Source organism: Lolium rigidum, chromosome 3 (assembly GCF_022539505.1).
Source record: "Lolium rigidum isolate FL_2022 chromosome 3, APGP_CSIRO_Lrig_0.1, whole genome shotgun sequence".
In the NCBI taxonomy this organism is placed as follows: domain Eukaryota; kingdom Viridiplantae; phylum Streptophyta; class Magnoliopsida; order Poales; family Poaceae; genus Lolium; species Lolium rigidum.
This window is the reverse complement of record NC_061510.1, coordinates 289,043,423-289,064,245: the sequence shown is the minus strand read 5'-3', so window position 1 is coordinate 289,064,245 and position 20,823 is coordinate 289,043,423. Positions and strand designations below refer to the sequence as shown.

General features: G+C 47.3%; 2 pseudogenes; both read left to right on the top strand.

The window, feature by feature from the left end:
* The first annotated feature begins 8,047 nt into the window (after window positions 1-8,047).
* On the top strand, window positions 8,048-9,086 carry LOC124696646 (annotated as a pseudogene).
* A 3,088-nt stretch (window positions 9,087-12,174) lies between these two features.
* Window positions 12,175-16,509, top strand: LOC124696644 (annotated as a pseudogene).
* The last annotated feature ends 4,314 nt before the right edge of the window (window positions 16,510-20,823 follow it).

Here is a 20,823-nt window from a genome sequence, read left to right as displayed (position 1 = left end):
ATGCTCTTCAGATCAAGCAACTTTTCCCCACTTGGTTATAATTAGATAGTACCTCATTTTGCTTGGTCGTGAGGCATATGACCGTACTTGCTCTCTTCACATAACTAAGAGGAATATAGATTCCAATATTTTGCATATGGCCGTGCTTACTCTCTTCACATAAGTAAGAGGAGTATAGATTCCAATATTTCTTGATAAAATTCAGTAATGTTTGAGAGACTGTTGCTGTCAAAACCCACCGGCGGGCAGCGACGGGCAACACCGTAGAGCCGGGAACAACCTAGGGCTGCGGCTGGCCGAGGTCCCTCCGAGCGACGGCCCGCAAAGCCTTCTGGTCACACGTCCGATGCTGATCGCAAGGGCGTGCCACCCGACCTATACCTGGTCGGAAGGTGATGGAGATGCCTCGCTTAGTTTCCCGCATGGCATACACGTAAACATTAAATACGAGCCTCGATCGGCTCTCAGGTTATCCTGTGAATCGGCTCAAGGAGCCGATCCACCCATGATTCGTACGGGGTGCACGAATATATGGTGGTCCTGCTTGATCAAGATAAAGCTAATGAGATCTACGACGATTTAGGGTTTTCACCGCATAATCGGATCATCCTACTCAGGATTGGGCCTCGCGGCCACGCACGGTGATCGTAAGCCGATCCTAGACAAGGCCTAAAAACCAACACGAGGTTGATCCCCGGAACATCCCGTCTAGGACTAGCAAACGACACCCTACGTGCCGCTGGATCCTCCCGCCCTTTGTAAGGCCTAACTATTGCGGATATTAAACTAATCCTTGATGAACAAGGAGCAATCGTAACGGATCGGATCTACTAAATAATGATCAAGCGGGTGCCGCCCCTACACCTAAGATAGGTGTAAGGGCGGCTAGATATGCAAGGGTTGCACTACGATAGCATGTTACGCGAAGAACTATGCTAACCCTAACATATCTAAGATAACTACGTTGCTCGCCATCAAAAAGGCTTCAGTACGAGCAACGCATGAACAACATAAAGCTAGTGCTGCCTAGATCGCAAGATGCGATCTAGGCAGCATGTTGCTTACCGGTAGAAACCCTCGAGACGAAGGAGTTGGCGATGCGCCGAGATTGATTTGGTTGGTTGAACGTTGGTTGTTGTTTATTTCATAAACCCTAGATACATATTTATAGTCCAGGGGACTTTCTAACGTGGGAATAATCCCAACCGTGCACGAGGTCAACTCTAACTAACACGACACGTAATCTACTATGTTACAGATACACGGGCCAACTAGCCCATATTTTGCATATAAAGGCCGATTCACATATTTCTTCTATGTATATTCTTCAAATCCATCTTGATCGCGGCCCACCTCTGACTCGGTCAAATTCTGGTGATAACACATGCCCCCCTGGTTTTGGAATTGGTAATTCCAAAATCACTCTGCTTTTCCTTCGTTGGGTCATGTCGTGGCAGAACCGTTGCAGTATCCGTCATCATGATGCCTTGCCTTCTCAACTTCTCCGCGTGACCTGGCAGTTTTTTTTTTCTTTTAGGCACCACTTCCTCGAAACTGCCGTGGCATTGAATTTCCACTATATCCCCTTTTATTTAACCGCTCCGCACAGCTTATTTCCGCATCTTCTTCGCATTAGCACTCCAAAAGCCCTCCCGCGCCACCATGTCTTCTTCCTCCTCTCGCTTCATCGGATCTTTCCACCCGAGTCCTCTTCCTCTCGCGAGCCGACGCCGGAGCCGAACCCGGCGGAGGTCCACGCAGCCAACACCCGCCGCGCCATTGAGGCCGGGGAGGAGTCTAGCCATGACTTCTCCATCCGGTCGGAGGACGACCAGTCCGCCGACCGACGGGAGAGCGACCTCCGCTTCCTCGCCGACGGGGAAACGGAGGAGGAGAGCGACGACGATCGCTTCTCCCGTGACTTCACCTCTCCCGAGGAGGAGGAGGAGGAAGAAGAGGAGGAGGAGGAGGACGACACCTCCTCCGACGAGCCGCCGGCCAAGCGGTTCTGCCCCTGGCCGGGAACCTCGCGCGACTTCGACAGTGACGACGACGCTGACGAAGAGGACGAGGACAATGAGGGCCCGGTCGGCGGCCATTGGAGCGACGACGAGCCCGCCGGGAGCAGCGCCGATAGCGGCGACGACGGCGACGACGAGGGCAGTGACGGCCCGTAGATAGGACCTCTAGTATAGGGCCAGTAGCAGTAGATGGGGCAATGTATCCCCTAGTATTTCCTTTTGAGAGCAATCCGCTCTTTATGTAAGAAATCTCGCCTATCAATGAAGAACTTTTTCCAATTTGATTTTGCCAATTTCCTTTGAGCTTAATTTAGCCGATTTCCTCTTGTACTGACCTTGCCGATTTGCCCCCTTTGCCAATGCGTAATGAGCCGATAGCAACGCATCGGTCCTTTAAAATTCACCCTTCCATTCTTCAACCGATGATTTTGAAATCTGGTGGATAATGTAGAATCTTTAAGGAAGCCTTTGAATTCTTCCAACCAAACCTAGTGGTCACTCATCATTTGTGAAGAAGGTTGCGACGAAAGATCAGCCGATGGTACCCCAATCGGCTCCTGAACAGAGCACCCACCAGGCCTGCTGCCCCCCGAGCCTTACTCGAGGCGAGAATGTCAGAGAGGATGCGCCAAAGCCGATCACCTTTCTTCCTTAGAAAGCCGATATACCCCTTCTGTCAACACGGCTGAACTAGTATCAAAGGTTGGAAATCCTCGACAAGAAGGTTCAGGAACCCGGATCGGCTCGAAGCAGCTGAAGAAGTTCTCATTGTTTTACCCCCGCGAAGAAGCAGAAGGCACCACAGCTGAACTGGATTTGGTGGAGATTCGGTAAACCTCGTATAATTGCACTAGAGTCGATGGCTGCGCATCGGCTTCGTCTCTTAGTTCTAAAGTCGATGCCCTTGCATCGGCTGTAAAAAATTTTTTACTGGCCGATTTTCTCCTATCGGCTCCAATATTTCACTGCACACATGTTCTCCTGGACCTGTTCCCATGTTCATCGTGTTTAGGTGCCCCCCGAGCCGAATCTGTCAGGGAATGGCAGATATCGGCTCTGTAATTCGTACGTCAGCTCCGGTAGGATCAAGGACGAACACAAGCAGAACATGTGGTGAGGATAATTTTGGCCGATTGCTGGAATCGGCCTCCATATCAATTGAAGCGCTGATTGAAGGTTCTGTAATGCTCCTTCATAATTTTTTGGGGCCGATCACAAGGATCAGCCTTGCCACGTTTGCTCATCGCTTTGCTTCAGCTACATGGTCAGGCCAGTGGATAAAACCAGCTTTACTCTTCCCTTCATCACGTCGATGCACTCGCAGTCGTCCAAATTGATACCTGAGAGGGGTTCTTGGCCTGCTGCTTCCCATGCGTTCATGCCAGCCGTTGAAATTTCGGCTGAGTCATCGGCCTGGACGACCTCTACCTCATCTCCATCCCATCGTATTATGCATTGGTGCATCGTGGAGGGAATGCAGCAGTTGGCGTGGATCCAATCTCTTCCTAGCAGAACAAGCATAAGTGCTCGTGCTATCGACGATGAAGAACATTGTAGGGATAGTTTTCCTTCCTACGGTCAGATCCACGTTCAGAACACCTTGTGCGTCAGACGCTTGGCCGTTGAAATCGCTCAATGTCACGTTGGTCTTGATTAGATCTGAGCTAGAGCGTCCCAGCCGACGTAGCATAGAGTACGGCATGATGTTGATCGCCGCTCCGGTGTCCACCAAGCATCTTATTTACAGTGCCTCCCATCGATATAACCTCGCAAGTACAGGGCCTTCAGATGTCTGTAGCTTCTTTCTCGTGGCTTCTCAAAGATAACCGGCCGTGGGCCGCAGTCAAGTTGTGCCACAAGTGCCTCGTCTAATCCTGGAGCACTGAACCCTGAAGGGAGGATGAACACCATGTTTGTACCAGCCGATGTTTCATCATCGGCTTTCCTTTGCTTGGGGCGCCACTCCATTTTCCGTGGACGACCCTCTTCGTCCAGGGTTCGCTGAACTTTCACGGCCAGATCAGGTCGTGCCTTCCTTAGCGTATGCAAGTACAACCTTTCGGCTTCCTCCAGGCCGCGCAATCGCTGAACCCTGCGCTTTTGTGAACGGCTGAGTCCATCAGGGCACCACCTTGGCCGGTGGTACCTGTCTTCTTCTTCTTCTTGTCCCTCGTCTTCTGAATCCTCGAGATCTGCCCACCGAGGGGACTCAGCGCGTTTGCTTTGTGGCGGGAGAGGCCCTAAGCGCCCGAACACAGACACGTTGGCTGCCTCCTTCTTCTTCTGGTTGCATTCTGGGCAATTGCCGATTGTGGGCAATCGGCTCATTCCTGAATCCCAGCAGTGTCTGAAGAAGGGGCAGTCCCAGTGCCTGTTGTTGTCGTCTTGCTCCCTTGATTGTCCTATGGCACGGCGCTTTTGCTCCTCCTCATCGCGATCGTGCCGACGATGTCTTCTGGCTTCTCTAGCCAGACGATCTCCTTCATCATCACAGCTGGACCGTCGGCGTTGGTCATACTGACTTACATACTTGTTGAGGAGGTGATCAGAGAGGGGTCGCTGATATCTTATGTTCTTCACTTCTCCCTCTGTGACGTAGCGCTTGCCATCATGATGGAGCCGATCGCGTGGAGCGGCCTCCTCTCGTGTCCTTGCTACGAGAGCAGCTGCCCTCGTCTACATCTTTGCCGCAGTGGTGCCCGAGTCCTACCATGTTGATGCTGAACAAGGATCCTGGCTGGCAACCTTCAGGGTAAGTGCATTCTACCATGTTAACGGCGGGGAAGGGCTGGGTGTCGACCTTCATGGCGTACTGGTTGAAAATTAGACGCCCTTTTTCTATCGCCGCTTGGATGTGCTGACGCCACACCCTGCAGTCGTTGGTGGCATGGGAGAGCGAGTTATGCCATTTGCAGTATGGCTTTCCGTTCAGCTCTTGCACCGTGGGGAATTTGAGACCTTCGGGAATCGTCAACTCGCTTCTCCTTGAGCAGGAGGTCGAAGATTTGCTCGGTTTTGGTCACGTCAAAATCAAATCCTCCGGGCGGGCCTGGTGGCTTTACCCATTTGCGGGACACGGGGTTCCTCCCCGAGTCCATTCAGCCACCGCTATCTCTTGATCTCCCGCGAAACTTCGTCTTCCTCTCGCATCGACCGGGACTACCGCACGTTTGAATTTGTCCCGGTACAGGTCCGGGTGGCGCTGTTCATATGCCGACAGTTTCGAACCATGTGCGCCGGTGAGGGGTAGTCTCGCTTGGGAGGCCATGTCCTTGAGCGGTGTTGCGAGGCCCGCTACCGCCAACTCGATCGCTTCCTTTTCGGTTATACGAACCGAATAACATCGGTTCCTAAGATTCCTGAAGCGCCGGATGTATTCCGTCACGGTTCTCCACGCTTCGACGTAATTGTGCTAGATCGGCAATGCCGGACTCGGAAGGCTTCGAATGGTACCGCATATGGAACTGCTCTTCCAACTGCTTCCTAGTCCGGATGGAGTCTGGTGGCAACGAGGTGTACCACCCGAAAGCCGATCCCGTGAGGGACTGTGAGAAGAGCCTCACGCGTAGTTGATCCGACACTGAGGCCGGTCCTAGCTGTGCTAAATATCGGCCCACGTGCTCGATGGAGCTGGAACCATCCGATCCACTGAATTTGGAGAAATCAGGGAGCCGATATTTAGGTGGTAGCGGGATCATCTCGTAGTCGTCGGGGTACGGCTTGGAATAGCCGATTGCCCTCCTTTTCGGCACCATGCCGAACTGGTCTCTCAGTATGGTACTGATTTGATCCGCTGTGCTGGCTGCAGGAGTTGAACTCTGAATATTCGCCGGGGTGGCGTACTTAGCCAGCCATGTTTGCCTTTCCAGCTCTGAGCCAACTGCAGGAGCTGAGCTCTGGAGGTTCGTCGGGGTGACGTACTTAGTTAGCCACGTCTGCTTCTCAAGATCTGTCGCTGACGTCCCTCCTGTTTTCCCAGAAGTCCCTGATGTTGTGGCCTGGTTTGTGAGCGCCCAGTTGCCGCAATCCGGCACATACGTGCACGTGTACCCGTGAGGGATCTCCTTAGGCGCCTCAAGCAAGAACTGGTAGTCACTAGGGTCACCACCGATCTTGTAGACGACGAATGCCGGTGAATTTGGCACTTCTGGTGCCGCCAATGCAAATGGCAGCGGTGGACGGGACTGGAGTGGCAACTCTCCTTGATGCGTCCCGAGAGCTGGTCCTGACGGCGAGTACTGGTGCCTCATGATCTCCTGGATCACGCGAAGAGCGACACGCTCCAACGTGTTGACCGGGTTCTCGAGTGGCGGTGTAGCGAGTGAGCCACCAAGTAGTTGATCTCCTGCCGCAGGGACCTGGTGCGTTCTTCCGACGGGGCAGAGAGGTCTATCCCATCTAGTGCACCATTAGGCGAGAACCCCTTCCACCTGATGCCATGTGAACGGGTTCTGTGGAAAGAGCCGATGAGGTCGGCTTCGAGGATGACTTTGATCTCGTCATACTTCTTCTTGAGCTCGTCGGTCAGATCCTCGTACGTGACTGGCGTGCCGTCCGCCATCTCAGATGTAGATGGCGATGTGGTCGATGTAGAAGCTGGTCCCACCGGGCGTCCAGAATGTGTTGCTGTCAAAACCCACCGGCGGGCAGCGACGGGCAACACCGTAGAGCCGGGAACAACCTAGGGCTGCGGCTGGCCGAGGTCCCTCCGAGCGACGGCCCGCAAAGCCTTCTGGTCACACGTCCGATGCTGATCGCAAGGGCGTGCCACCTGACCTATACCTGGTCAGGAAGGTGATGGAGATGCCTCGCTTAATTTCCTGCATGGCATACACATAAACATTAAATACGAGCCTCGATCGGCTCTCAGGTTATCCTGTGAATCGGCTCAAGGAGCCGATCCACCCATGATTCGTACGGGGTGCACGAATATATGGTGGTCCTGCTTGATCAAGATAAAGCTAATGAGATCTACGACGATTTAGGGTTTTCACCGCATAATCGGATCATCCTACTCAGGATTGGGCCTCGCGGCCACGCACGGTGATCGTAAGCCGATCCTAGACAAGGCCTAAAAACCAACACGAGGTTGATCCCCGGAACATCCTGTCTAGGACTAGCAAACGACACCCTACGTGCCGCTGGATCCTCCCGCCCTTTGTAAGGCCTAACTATTGCAGATATTAAACTAATCCTTGATGAACAAGGAGCAATCGTAACGGATCGGATCAACTAAATAATGATCAAGCGGGGTGCCGCCCCTACACCTAAGATAGGTGTAAGGGCGGCTAGATATGCAAGGGTTGCACTACGATAGCATGTTACGCGAAGAACTATGCTAACCCTAACATATCTAAGATAACTACGTTGCTCGCCATCAAAAAGGCTTCAGTACGAGCAACGCATGAACAACATAAAGCTTGTGCTGCCTAGATCGCAAGATGCGATCTAGGCAGCATGTTGCTTACCGGTAGAAACCCTCGAGACGAAGGAGTTGGCGATGCGCCGAGATTGATTTGGTTGGTTGAACGTTGGTTGTTGTTTATTTCATAAACCCTAGATACATATTTATAGTCCAGGGGACTTTCTAACGTGGGAATAATCCCAACCGTGCACGAGGCCAACTCTAACTAACACGACACGTAATCTACTATGTTACAGATACACGGGCCAACTAGCCCGTATTTTGCATATAAAGGCCGATTCACATATTTCTTCTATGTATATTCTTCAAATCCATCTTGATCGCGGCCCACCTCTGACTCGGTCAAATTCTGGTGATAACAGAGACCTTCGCCTGTTCAGATGGTGTTGTACTTTATTCTAGTATATCATTCCAAATGAATTTGTCGCCAGATTCTTATTTATGAGTCTCTGGATGTTCATAGTCTCTTTTTCTGTCTCCTGGAAGTAGTATACCTCTTGCTCTCTGAAGTTCTGCACCGAAAGATTTTTTTCCAGTTCGTCATTCTAATGCTTTACCAGTACCAAAACGGTCTCTGACTCATCATGTTGGGTTAATAACAATGCAGATGCTGTTGAATCAGATAAAGGCCGGCAAGGAGGTGGTGTTCACAGGCCACTCCCTCGGTGTGGTGCCATCTCTGCTCTTGCCGCGCTGCACTACCTCTGCATCTCATCGTCAAGTTCAGCATCCGCCCCAGTTCCTCCTGTGCTATGCGTCACATTTGGGAGCCCGTTGCTTGGCAATGAGGCTCTCTCCCGGGCTATCCTTCGTGAGCGGTGGGGCGGCAGCTTCTTCCATGTTGTCTCGCAGCACGATGTTGTCCCGAGGCTCCTCTTCTGCCCTCTCGATGCTGTTCATGTACGCATTATCGTCGGGATGCAGCTGCAGCAACCGGCGCGTGTGGCGGAATCCGAGCAGGAGGCGTTGCGGCAACTGATACAGGCACACATCCGCTCTGTGGCCATGGAGCAGAAGCTGGCAGCTCCAGAGACACGTGATGGGAGCCCTTACCGCCCGTTCGGGACCTATGTGCTGTGCTCACTAGACGGCGCAGCGTGCGTTGACAGCCTGACCGCGGCGCGGTCCAGATGCTCTATGCCACTTTTGCTGCCAGGTGCGTGCCAGGCAGCGTGACGTCCCTGGAGGCTGCACACTCCTGCTATGGTGATCTCGTGCTTAAAATGCCGCAGCAGTTGCTCTTCAAGCGGCGTCCGCACACCATTGACGCACCAGTGATGGTGTTCAATTCCAACTTCGACGCTGGCATCTCCCTTGCGCTCGAGGCTTCCGACATCGACGGCGAGGCAACAGAGGGCACCACGGCACGGCACTGGCTGAAGGCATCGAAGCGGGCTGGCCGCAGCCCAAGCCTGAATTGCGCGGGGCTTGCGACGCGGCTGGGTAAGATCACGCCGTCCCGGGCGCAGATCGAGTGGTACAAGGCGTCGTTCGATGCCGACATGGGGTACTATGACACATTCAAGCTGCAGAGGTCAACCAAGAAGTTCCACCATGCCAACATGTGCCGCCACAAGCTGGCTCAGTTCTGGGATGGCGTGCTGTCCATGCTCGACAACAGCCAGCTCCCCTATAGTTAAACAACGTAAAAGTGTTTAGGGTTTTGCATGGGGCAATGCCTCTCCACGTATATCTTTATATAGATCAGCTGTGTACATACATCGTACAAATATACATGATAGGTATAATACATCTAGACCTATTTTAACATCTTCCTCAATCTGAACTTTTACTCTGTACAAGATTCAGATTGGTACTAAAACGGTCTAGCATCTGTCGAGTAGCTGGTTTAGTCAACACATCAGCTAGCTGATCACTGGAAGAGATAAACCTGACCTGAAGAGCTCCAGACGCCACACGCTCACGCACAAAATGGAAATCGATCTCAATATGCTTTGTTCTTGCATGGAAAACTGGATTAGCGATCAGGTAAGTCGCCCCTAAATTATCACACCACAATATGGGGATTCGCTGCCGAGATACTCCTAACTCCTTGAGGAGAGACTCTATCCAAATAGCTTCAGCAGCGCCATTTTCCAATGCTTTGTATTCCGCCTTAGTACTTGATCTCGAGACAGTAGGTTGTTTCTTCGAACTCCAAGAGATGAGATTCGGCCCAACAAAGATAACATAGCCTCCTGTGGATCGTCGATCATCCACACATCCTGCCCAATCTGTGTCAGTGAAGACACTAATACCAGTCGAGGTCGACTTGCGAAAAAGCAACCCTGTATTCAGCGTGCCCTTAACATAACGTAGGATGCGCTTGACTGATTCAAAATGAACACCAGTCGGCTGTGACAAAAACTGGCAGACTTTTTTTTACCGCAAATGATATATCTGGTTGGGTGAGAGTCAAATACTGAAGGCCTCCAACAACACTGCGGTATCGGTAAGAATCCTCAATACCTAAAGGAGTGCCAGACTCACGTGAAATATGCTCCGTCACATTCAGCGGCGTAGAAGTGGGTCTACAATTCTCCATACTCACATGGTGCAAAAGATCCAATGCATACTTCCGTTGAGTGACAGTCATCCCCCCTGAATTGTAAGACGCTTCAAGACTTAGAAAATATTCCAGTGCGCCAAGATCCTTAATGGGAAAATTGACCAACATAAAGTCGAAACACCAATGCGAATCCTAGCTTTATCAGTTTTATCAGTTCCATTAAGCTAATTCCCAAACAAATTTATGATATTGGATGGAGGTGGAATATTATATGCAGCAAAAACCACCCGCCAAATAAGCCTAGCAAAAGAACATAAAATGAACAAAGATTCCACTGATTCCTCAGCGTCACAGAAAGAATAGGAAAAACAAATCCTTGAGAATGCTACTGAATGTTTGTTGTTCCGCACTTCTGTACTAGCGTGATACCTCCTCGCAAGACATGATCGACATTTTTGGATCAAACCAGAAACAAGCACATGCAATTTCACTTTTACCCGAAGGCTGATATCTTCTTCTTGATATTAATATTGTTGACGTGTACAAGTAGATTGCCTAGCCGTTTCTATTAGTTCGGACTTTTGGTTCAAGTGGCTAGTGCATGAAGTTTAACATGGTATCAGAGCTCAGGTCTCAAGTTCAAATCTTGACTTTCACAATTTATTCTAAAAATTATCTCCCCCTTCTCGCAGCCTCCTGCCGTGTGGTCCCGGCCTCCTGCTACCTCTTTGCCTCTCTACACGTGTTGACTTATCTTCTCGTTTTCCCGTCACACGTGAGAGGGGGTGTTGATGTGTACAAGTAGATTGCCTAGTTCTTTTCATCAGTTCGGACTTTTGGTTCAAGTGGCTAGTGCATAATGCTTAACAAATATAACATTATCCTTTATAAAAAATACGCCATATACGAATGGGAGATGTTATTTGAACCGATACCTACGGTCAGTTTCCTGCCTTAAAATGAAAATTAGATGAATTAGATACTAGCACTCTCCGTTGCTTCGAGTCAGTACAACATGCTAGCTTTTTGGTAGATCGAAAATTTGAGGAGTTTTGATAAAATTTGAAAAACACGATGGACAAGAGATTCACAAGGTCATGTCATATTTGAGTTCAAACTTGATCTCGCATTGAAGCCGATGACAAGACATCAACCAGCTGCTGATGACACCATCCTTTTTCTTGAAAAAGATTTTGATATGGCAAGGAATTTGAAGTGGCTTTTAACCTGTTTCGAACAAATGTCGAGCATACAATTAATTATCATGAAAGTGAATTGTTGACTATTAATGTGAAGGATGAAGATTAAAGAGGCCAATCTGTTTGCACAGATTTTTGGATGCAAATTATCTGATTTCCCCTTTATTTATCTTGGGGTTCCTCTTCATTTTTGAAAATTAAGAAAAGAGGTTTTACAACCCATTTTGGATAAAATTATAAACGTATTGCTGGCTGGAGAGGTAAGTTGCTCTCTTATAAGGGAAGGCTTATTCTGTTGCAGGCATGCATTGCTAGTATTTCTATGTATTTACTGTCCTTTGTTAAATTTCCTAAATGGGCTATTAAAGTTATTAATTCTCAGATGTCTCATTTCTTTTGGGACAATATTGGTGATTCACATAAATATTATTTGACCAGTTGGGATCTTGTTTCACAAAAGAATAAGTTTGGTGGTTTGGGTATTCAAAACATCAGGGATTTTAATCTCTGTTTGTTAGCTTCTTGGATTATAAGATATCACATGGATAATAATAAAATTTGGCGTATGATAGTTGACTATAAATATGATTTATCCCCTAATCTACTTAGCGCTAAGCATGTCCTGTGTTCCCCTTTTTGGAAAGGCCTGTTCAAGTCCCTCTCATGCAACGACGATCGCTCCTGCTCCACACTGGCCACCATTATAAAAAACACAAACAAGGAAATTAAACGAGACACGACAACCTTACATGGTCACTAAGTCCATCTCATATTTAGAAACTATTGCACCATTGTTACTAGCTAGTTACCACTAGAGCCCAATTAGTTAAAATACACTTGTTAATTCGCCTCGCGGTGAGGATTACTGAGGACTGGTAGACTGTCCTGGTCGCTCGTTGAATGTAGATTTCGTAGAGTGCACGTCTTCTTATTCTATGATCACGATCTTCCATATAAACCATGTCTCTTCCTTCCAAAACAGCAACAAACTTGGCTAGTGTGGTTGCTTACAGAGCTAGCAATGACACTCCCACGAGCCTGCTTCTTCCTCCTTTGTTTTCACTTACTGTCTCCACTGTTATACAGAACCTCCGGTGCAGCTTTCAGCTCATCAGTTCTCCAAGTTCTTAACTGCTCCACATCTGGTAACTATACTACCAGCAGCACCTACGCGGCAAACGTGAACCACCTCCTCGCCGCGCTACGGGGGAACACCGTCTCCAAAAACGGCGGCTTCTATAACGGCACCGCCGGCGAGGGCCCAGACACAGTCTATGGACTTGCCATGTGCCCCGCCGACTACTCGCGTGCTGACTGCGGCGACTGCCTCACGGCTGCTGCTGGCAGCAACGCTGATGGTCTGACCAATCGCTGCCCCGGGAGCACCACCGTGCTCGCCATGTTCGACCGGTGCCTCCTCCGCTACTCCAACGCCAGCTTCTTTGGTACACCTGAAATAGGTACTATCTGCCACAGTTCTTTAAAAAAAAAATTCTGAACCAAAGACTTTCAGCCGGCCAGAGAACCCCCATTTTGTTTTGAGATAGGTGAAGACGTTTATTGTTTTCTGGCCTATGCAACGAAATATTCGCGCTGGCCGCAACACTTTAGATGTGTGAATTCTATCAACAAATGTGAAAAGACTATAGTTTAGCGATAAGAATAACCTAAACTACTATTGATTACACAGCCCCCATCCATATCAGAACGTAAATTTCTTTGCAATCTCCTCAACGTCCTAGTCATCCCCTCCCAACTTTTTGCCCACCTTCTTAAATAAATAATGGATAAAAAAATATGTAGTGGGAATTTTCATCGGTCATAAGATGGTCAGGCATCAACTATCTTATTAAAAGTATTCTAAATGGAACACATATTGCAAAGGAAAATCCATATCATGAGCTTATTAGTATTTCAAAGTTCAGACTACTTCTTGAGAGAAAAAAAAATTCTCCTTCACCAAATCCTCCAAAGTTCTTCTCCCACGGAATCTAATACAAAGACAGCCATTACACATATCCTTAGAGACACCATGAAATCCATTTTCATATGCTATCTATCTAGTTTTCTAAGAACTTCCTACATGCCTTGTTTCGAAAAACTGGAGGGAGTAGTGAAGAAACCCTTGTTTTGCTCGTACAGGTATCGTCCAGGCGTTGGGCGGTGACATGGTCAGGACATCGGCGACTTATGGCCAAACGGTGGCGCAGACCCTGAATGACAATACCAATGAGGCGATAACCTCGCCGCAGCGTTTAGCAGCAAGTGCAGGGGCTCCATATGTGTTTGTGCAGTGCACGTGGGACCTGCAGGAGGACAAATGCAAGCAGTGCCTAGACGCACTGTCTGCCAGTGCGACGAACCTGTTTGCCATTAGAACAGAAGGCCAGCCGAAGAGTTATAGCTGCACTGTCAGGTACAGCAACACGAGCTTCATGGTTGTGCCGTTCACTGCTGCTTCTTCAGGACCTACGCCGCAATCTGTAGATCAAGCGGGTACGGGGACGAGTACATCAGCTCCTTCCTCGGGCTCCCATGGTGAGAACTGTACATTTACATATCTGAAGATTTTATGATAATGATATTCTGTAGTGTTAGCAAGTATCCGTCCCGTGGCTATACATTTGGTATCTAAATATGGAACATTTTGAAGATTTATTTACCATGGATATCACCTCATTTAATCCGAATGCTCACCCTGCGAGTAGAATCAGGATGAGCATTCGAATTAAATGAGGTGAATAGTATTTAACAACGTGTGTGCAGATATCAGATATCAGTAGAGATGCTGAAAAGAGCAGAGAATTCATTGAAGAAGTGCATAAAATGGTGAACTCTAGCTACCAATTCAGTGCTTGGGTGTCTACATATATTAATCACATCAGTACACATGATAGCTAGAGACCGAGTCTAACATAAATTGACTATATATGGAACTATTTACGATCGAGCAGATATTTATCAATTCAAATATTTTGCCGGATCGTCTGTGTCCAGCTGGGTCTAGGTTCGACACCGTACATCAAGAAAATAACTTATGCAACTCTTTTTTCTTACCAGAAAACACTAGGTGAGGCTCCTCATGTCATATTATATGAAAACACACAAATATTTTCATAGTTAGGTTTAAACACCTGTTTTACAAGCTTCAGAAGATAAAAAAAAGATAACTAAATGCTCTCTATAAGACTATTGATGGTGTCTATCAGGTTTTGAGGTACATTGAACCTAAGAAGCAGAAGATCAGCTTGTACTCTAACTCGTTTCTCTACCTCAACTGGTTGTTTGTGTTCCTTACAGGTTCTCGAGCAATTATTGTCGCTGGAATTGTCATTGCCGTTGTTGTGGTGTCTTGTCTAGTAGCTTCGCTTTGGTACATGCTTAAACTACGACGATGCCACCATACATTCCGTAGAGGAGAAGGTATGATGTCCGTAATTTGAATTAAACTACACACCCAACTTCCTATACAAACCAATTTAATTCCAATAATATGTTTTACATTATATCCATCTAGTTTCTTCGAGCTGTGTCAAAGTACACGATGGAAGGTTCACTTATCAGCAATTGCAGCATGCAACGAGTAATTTTGCAGACGAAGAGCGGCTTGGACAGGGCAGCTACGGCATTGTCTATAAAGGCAGACTGGAGGTGGAGGGCATAGAGAAAGGCATGTGGCTATAAAAAGGATTATAGATACGGTGTCAGATCAATCGAGGAAGTACTTTGCTAATGAGATAAGTATCATGAGACGGGTAAACCATAGGAACATTATACATCTAGTCGGTTTGTGCGAGGAAGGTGACAATCTCTTGCTTGTCTATGAACTAATGGAGAATGGTAACCTTGAGAACAAACTTTACCCTAGGAATGGTGCCATGGATTTGGAAGTTTACAGCCAAATGGATCCAGCAACCACACCTCTATTGCTAGACTGGCACAAAAGGTACTGGAGCTATCTGAATAAGCACATGTTTTCTTTTCCTTTTCTGTTGTTTCCATGAATACACACATGCTTATCTAAATTTTCTATCTGCTTCAGGTTAAACATACTAGCTGGAATAGCCTCTGGTCTTGTATACCTCCATAGTGAATGTAAGGAACGCCTCCTGCATAGGGATATTAAGCCAGGTAATGTGATGCTGGATAACAGCTTCAATGCCAAACTATGTGACTTTGGGCTTCTGACGCAAGTGAGCCATACCAAAACATCACGCACCACAGAGCACATATGTGGGACACCGGTTTACATCGACCCAGTATATGTGGACACCAGCAGGGTATGCGAGCAAAATGACGTCTACAGCTTTGGCATATTAATGCTTGAGGTTGTATGTTGTGAGAAACCAAAACTACTTGGTACCAGAAATAGCCTCATTGAAAAGGTCTGGACATGCTATCAGAGTAACGGAATTCTTAATGCAGCCGACCAACGTCTGAGGGGCCAGTTTGATGACCAAATTACACGAATGCTGATGATCGGACTCTCGTGCGTCCAGCCAGATCGCCGTCTACGTCCACATATCAGAAGAGTGATGGAATGCTTGACGAACCAGACGGCTCGGTTACCTTCGGTCTCCACCTCAAGTTATATAACTGTCACACTGTGGGAGAATGGACCAGTTTCCTCAACCTCCGATAACTGTGCTTCAACTGAAGATGGGTACATCACATGTCCCACTGTGCTCCGTGCGCAGCCAGGGATTGTTGAAGACGCTACTGGCACGACACCCTTCCTGTCTGGCCCATGATGGCGTGATAATTGTCGACCATATGCTAAATGGTCTGTCTATATACAGATCTTGTTTTATCTGTTTATGTGCATTTTGAGTACTACTCTGGTGAGATGGTGGAGAGCAAGGAGGTGTTCTCATCGATGTCCTCACGCCACAGTCGAGCTGCACCTTACGGGTGGAGGAGTGGGATGAGCTAAGTTTAGAGACGAAGTCAGGACAACGTCATTGTTTCAGTTCTGAACTTTGCTGGAACATCTCAAGAATTTAAGGTTTTTCCACTCGTTTTAGGTAAATTAGTATAGACATATAGGTGATTGTAAATATGCATAGACTTGCAGTCTGCAGAGGCACAACATTATGATGTACTTCCTCCGTCCCATGAAGCTTGTCTGAAGTTTGTCAAAATTTGGATGTATCTAAATGCTATTTAGATAAATCCAGACAACCTTCGTGGGGCGAAGGGAGTAGTATCTATTCTTTGTCTTGCATCTTCATGCTGATTGACCTAGTTGGTTCTTCATCGTCTTGGTCAAGAGGTTACATTAATCTGCTTGGTTTAGCATCAGGTGGTTGCAGTTGTATATAGCTGCCCTGTATAATCAGTGTGCTGTTGTAAGTATCTTGCATGTTTTTATGATCAAGCAAAATGTTGGATTTTCCGTACAAAAAAGTAATATTTATCATGGCAGCTGAGTTATAGTTGGTTTAGTTAGAAAGACCAAACAAACTTCTAGTTGATCTTATCACAAACTTACGGAAACACAACATATTCTGAATTAAAATGACATATTGGAACACAACATGGGATCTGATTTTGGAACACAACAGAAGTGTTCTTGAGAATGTAAAATCCAAACCAGAGGATCTGATTTTTCAGATTAGAGATGGGCTGCTCAAAGCTGCTCACAGAGTAGCCACAGTTTTGTTTTTTGCTTTTTCGATAAAGGGAATATATTAATATCAAGAGATACAAATTACACCCGGCCTCTGCAACAACGCACCACCCTAATAGCACTACGGATGCACACAACAAAAATAAAGAAAAAGAAAACTAAGAAACAAAAGTCCCGCTACAGTATCTCGGGCCTAACAACAGCAATACATCCACCGCCATGACAACACCTGAATTACAGACTCTTCAAAAAACGACGCCTCCAAGATGGGAACAGTGCTCAAACACCGTCATCGCCCGATCAAAGATCTTGGGTTTTCACCCTGAAGATAGTCCCCGCTCTCAAAACAATGCCTCCACCAAGGTCATTGCCAGGCACAACCAGTTAAGGCCAGACCTTGGGTTTCACCCTGAAAGGTAGGACTCTGCACTTCACCTGTGTTGTCGCTCCCACTTTCATACCGTTGCTGTGAAGCCCGGAACACCAAGCAAGCCCCTCAACAGCGCGGAGACTTGAACCTCCCTTAGCTAGTCCTCCCCTCCGGACTTCATGAAATTATCTTCTTCCGACTTTCATCATGGATCCATAGTCACTTGATGTCAACACAGAAAAAGAGCTTCGCGCCGCTCCCTCCAGAACCAATCGGTCGGAATAAAAGTATGGGTGCGCACGACCGAATACCTCCGATCCAGCAAACTCCAGACAAAGCACTGTTACATTCGCCGGCGGAGCCTTCCGGAACTCAACCCCCCGGCCAGATCACGAGTCCAGGCCTCCGGTAGGTCCTCCTCTTCACGCAAGAGAGGCCCTAGGACCGCCGCCTTTATTCAGGTCAGACCCCCGCGTCGACGACCATCCCGGGCTGGCCAATCCAACCCTCCACCGGCGACACCATCGCCGGCTTCCATGTTGGAGATATGCTCAAGAGGCAATAATAAAGTGGTTATTATAATATATCTTTGTGTTTATGATAAATGTTTGCATACCATGCTATAATTGTATTAACCGAAACATTGATACATGTGTGTTATGTAAATAACAAGGAGTCCCTTGTAAGCCTCTTGTATAACTAGATTGTTGATTCATAGATGATCATGGTTTCGTGATCATGAAGATTGGATGTTATTAATAACAAGGTTATATCATTACATGAATGATATAATGGACACACACCCATATAAGCGTAGCATAAGATCAAGTCATTAAAGTTCAACTTGCTATTAGCTTCCGATACATAGTTACCTAGTCCTTCGACCATGAGATCATGTAAATCACTTATACCGGAAGGGTACTTTGATTATATCAAACGCCACTGCGTAAATGGGTGGTTATAAATATGGGATTAAGTATTCGGAAAGTGTGAGTTGAGGCATATGGATCAAGAGTGGGATTTGTCCATCCCGATGACGGATAGATATACTCTGGGCCCTCTTGACATGGGTATACCCTTCGGGTACCCATTATTGGTATACCTGGATCGGCTCGGCCCAATATGGAGAAGGCCCAACAAGGCAACCCGAATAAGTAGTCGACTAGGACTCTTGTAAAACCCTAGGCTGGTTGCATATATAAACTAGTCAGGGCACCCGAAATAAGGGGACAATAGATAGACAACATAGCTCCGCCTACGACGGCATCCTGTAAATATACTTGTGTTCATATAGTGGATTGCTAGCAGCACGTAGGAATCCTCCACCGAGGGGACCCGAAGCTGGGTACGTCGTCGCTCTCTCCCAAAACCCAAGTCTACAATACGTAGGCATTGGCGAGGTGATCCCTCGTCAATTGGCGCCGTCTGTGGGAATACGCGACGACTGGATTTTGTCATCCGGGCGGGATCCGTCGATTTCTTCGTCAACAATATTCAGTCCGCGAAAGCTGGAGCGCCATCTTCGCCTTGTGAAGACGCTAGTCGCATCAATTGGAGAAGGGCGTCTGATCTATACCGAAAAGAGAAGCACGCGTTTTGTGTCTGGCTGGATCGCAGCAGGAGAAAACATCTCACGATTCTGCTTCTTCATGGTTCTTTAACTACTAGGAAACAACCGCGCGTGTCAGCCATGGCGTGTGCGAATTCTGTCTAATATTTTTCTTTCTAACTTAAACTAATGGTTTCTTCTCTTGGTATTTTGCAAATCTGATCTGCTAGTGATTCCTGGCTGAATCCGTCTACGGTGGCGACACGGAAAAAGTATCCAGGTTGTCGCCTCATTGTCAACAAAAGCTGAATACTCACAACCATCAGAGACTCGGCCGATTCAACGCAGTCGAATAAAATCCAACTCAATCGCCGCTCAGATTTCATCCGACACAACAATCAGGTGATATATTTCTAGTTAACTACTATTTGCAAAATTTATCTCGCCAAATATTTTTTGGCTCGTACTATTATTTGCTCGCGGAATTTTTTGCGCCGTAATATCATTGCAGATCAGAACAAACTTCGACTACTTTGCTTCGACGACCCTATTTGTCATTGCGCACTCGCCACGTTCGGGGGCTCGCCCGCCGTGAACTCGACGATTCTCTCCTCCATGCCGACTACTTCCACCGTGTTGAATATTTTCGGTTAAATGCCGCACGGATCTTCCACATCGACTGTGTGCTCTACATCGACTACTTCTGGCCAGGCGCCGTGCGACTGCAACTTCCGGTCAGGCGCCGCCGCAGCCGATAAAAAGCTAAGTGTTCCTCTTCAAAGAGTCAATTATTATTTACTTTCGTCACACCCGACACTCGGGGGCTGTGCCATTACTTCGTTACCACAAATATACTCGGTTACTTGGTGAATTTCTTTTCTTCGGCTCTGGATATATCTTCTCCGGTTCAGTGGAATTATTTTTTCCAAGCTCAGTGGAATTTTGTTTTTCAGCTCTGGATATATCTTTTCCGGCTCGGTGGAATTATTTTCTTCGACTTAGTGGATTTATCTTCTTCGGCTCAATGGATTTATCTTCTTCGGCTTACCGGATTCGTCTTCTTCGGATTCCTCTTATAAGGTTATCATTGATTTCTTATATAATACTACCCGATACACTTCCGAGTCAATGGATTTGTCATCTATGATTATTACTGGATTTAATTTCTTCAGGTCAGTGATTTATTTTTTCCGGATTCATCTATGTGGATACTACTAAGTTTACACTTATACAATACTACCCGATGTGTTTCCGGGTCAATGGATTCATCCTCTACGGTTATTATTGGATTCTTCGGGTCAATGTATTCATCCTCTATGATATCGGCGGATTCATCTTCAATATATGATTCATATTTGATGGTGTAACCTTTAATGTGGATTCATCTCAAATACCTCATCTTGGATTCATCTTCGCGGATTTATATTATATTATTATTAATGGCTTCATCCTAAATGGCTTCGCCAAATATGATGCCGCGACTCCATCAACTTAATTCGGCGTCACGCCTAAACGCTCGGGGGCTCGACAACGATTTCGCCTCGGGTCACGACTGCGACACAACAATCATGACATCACCTCAGCAACGCTCGGGGGCTCGGCTATTTCTTCATCAATAATTTCGCGGCCTCCACTTTTGCTATTTGGTGGTTTCTACTTTGGCTAGATTTCTTATCTACACTCGAAGACTTCATCATGCATCGACTTCGTCGTGTCCAAAAAGCTAAGTGTTCTTTTATTTTGCACAAAGTTAATTATCGTTTACTTTCACCGCACCCGACACTTGGGGGCTGCGCGGCATATATTCACTTTACATGTCATCGAATCTGAGCATTTGACACCGCATGCGAAAAAGAGAGTCAAGGAAAAGATAGAAAAAGTTTGTTTATTTGTGCAGGAGAAGGCCCAATTATACAAGTTCTTGAGCCTACGTCCAGATGCGCGCACCCGATCATAGCCTCGGGGGCTACTCCCATCGGGAGCCTGACCGCGCACCCGACAAAATCTTCTTCAGGGAGGAACCCAATGAAATCAAAAGTGCACCCGACAAAATCTTCTTCAGGGAGGAACCCGACGAAATCAAAATAGCACCCGACAAAATCTTCTTCAGGGAGGAACCCG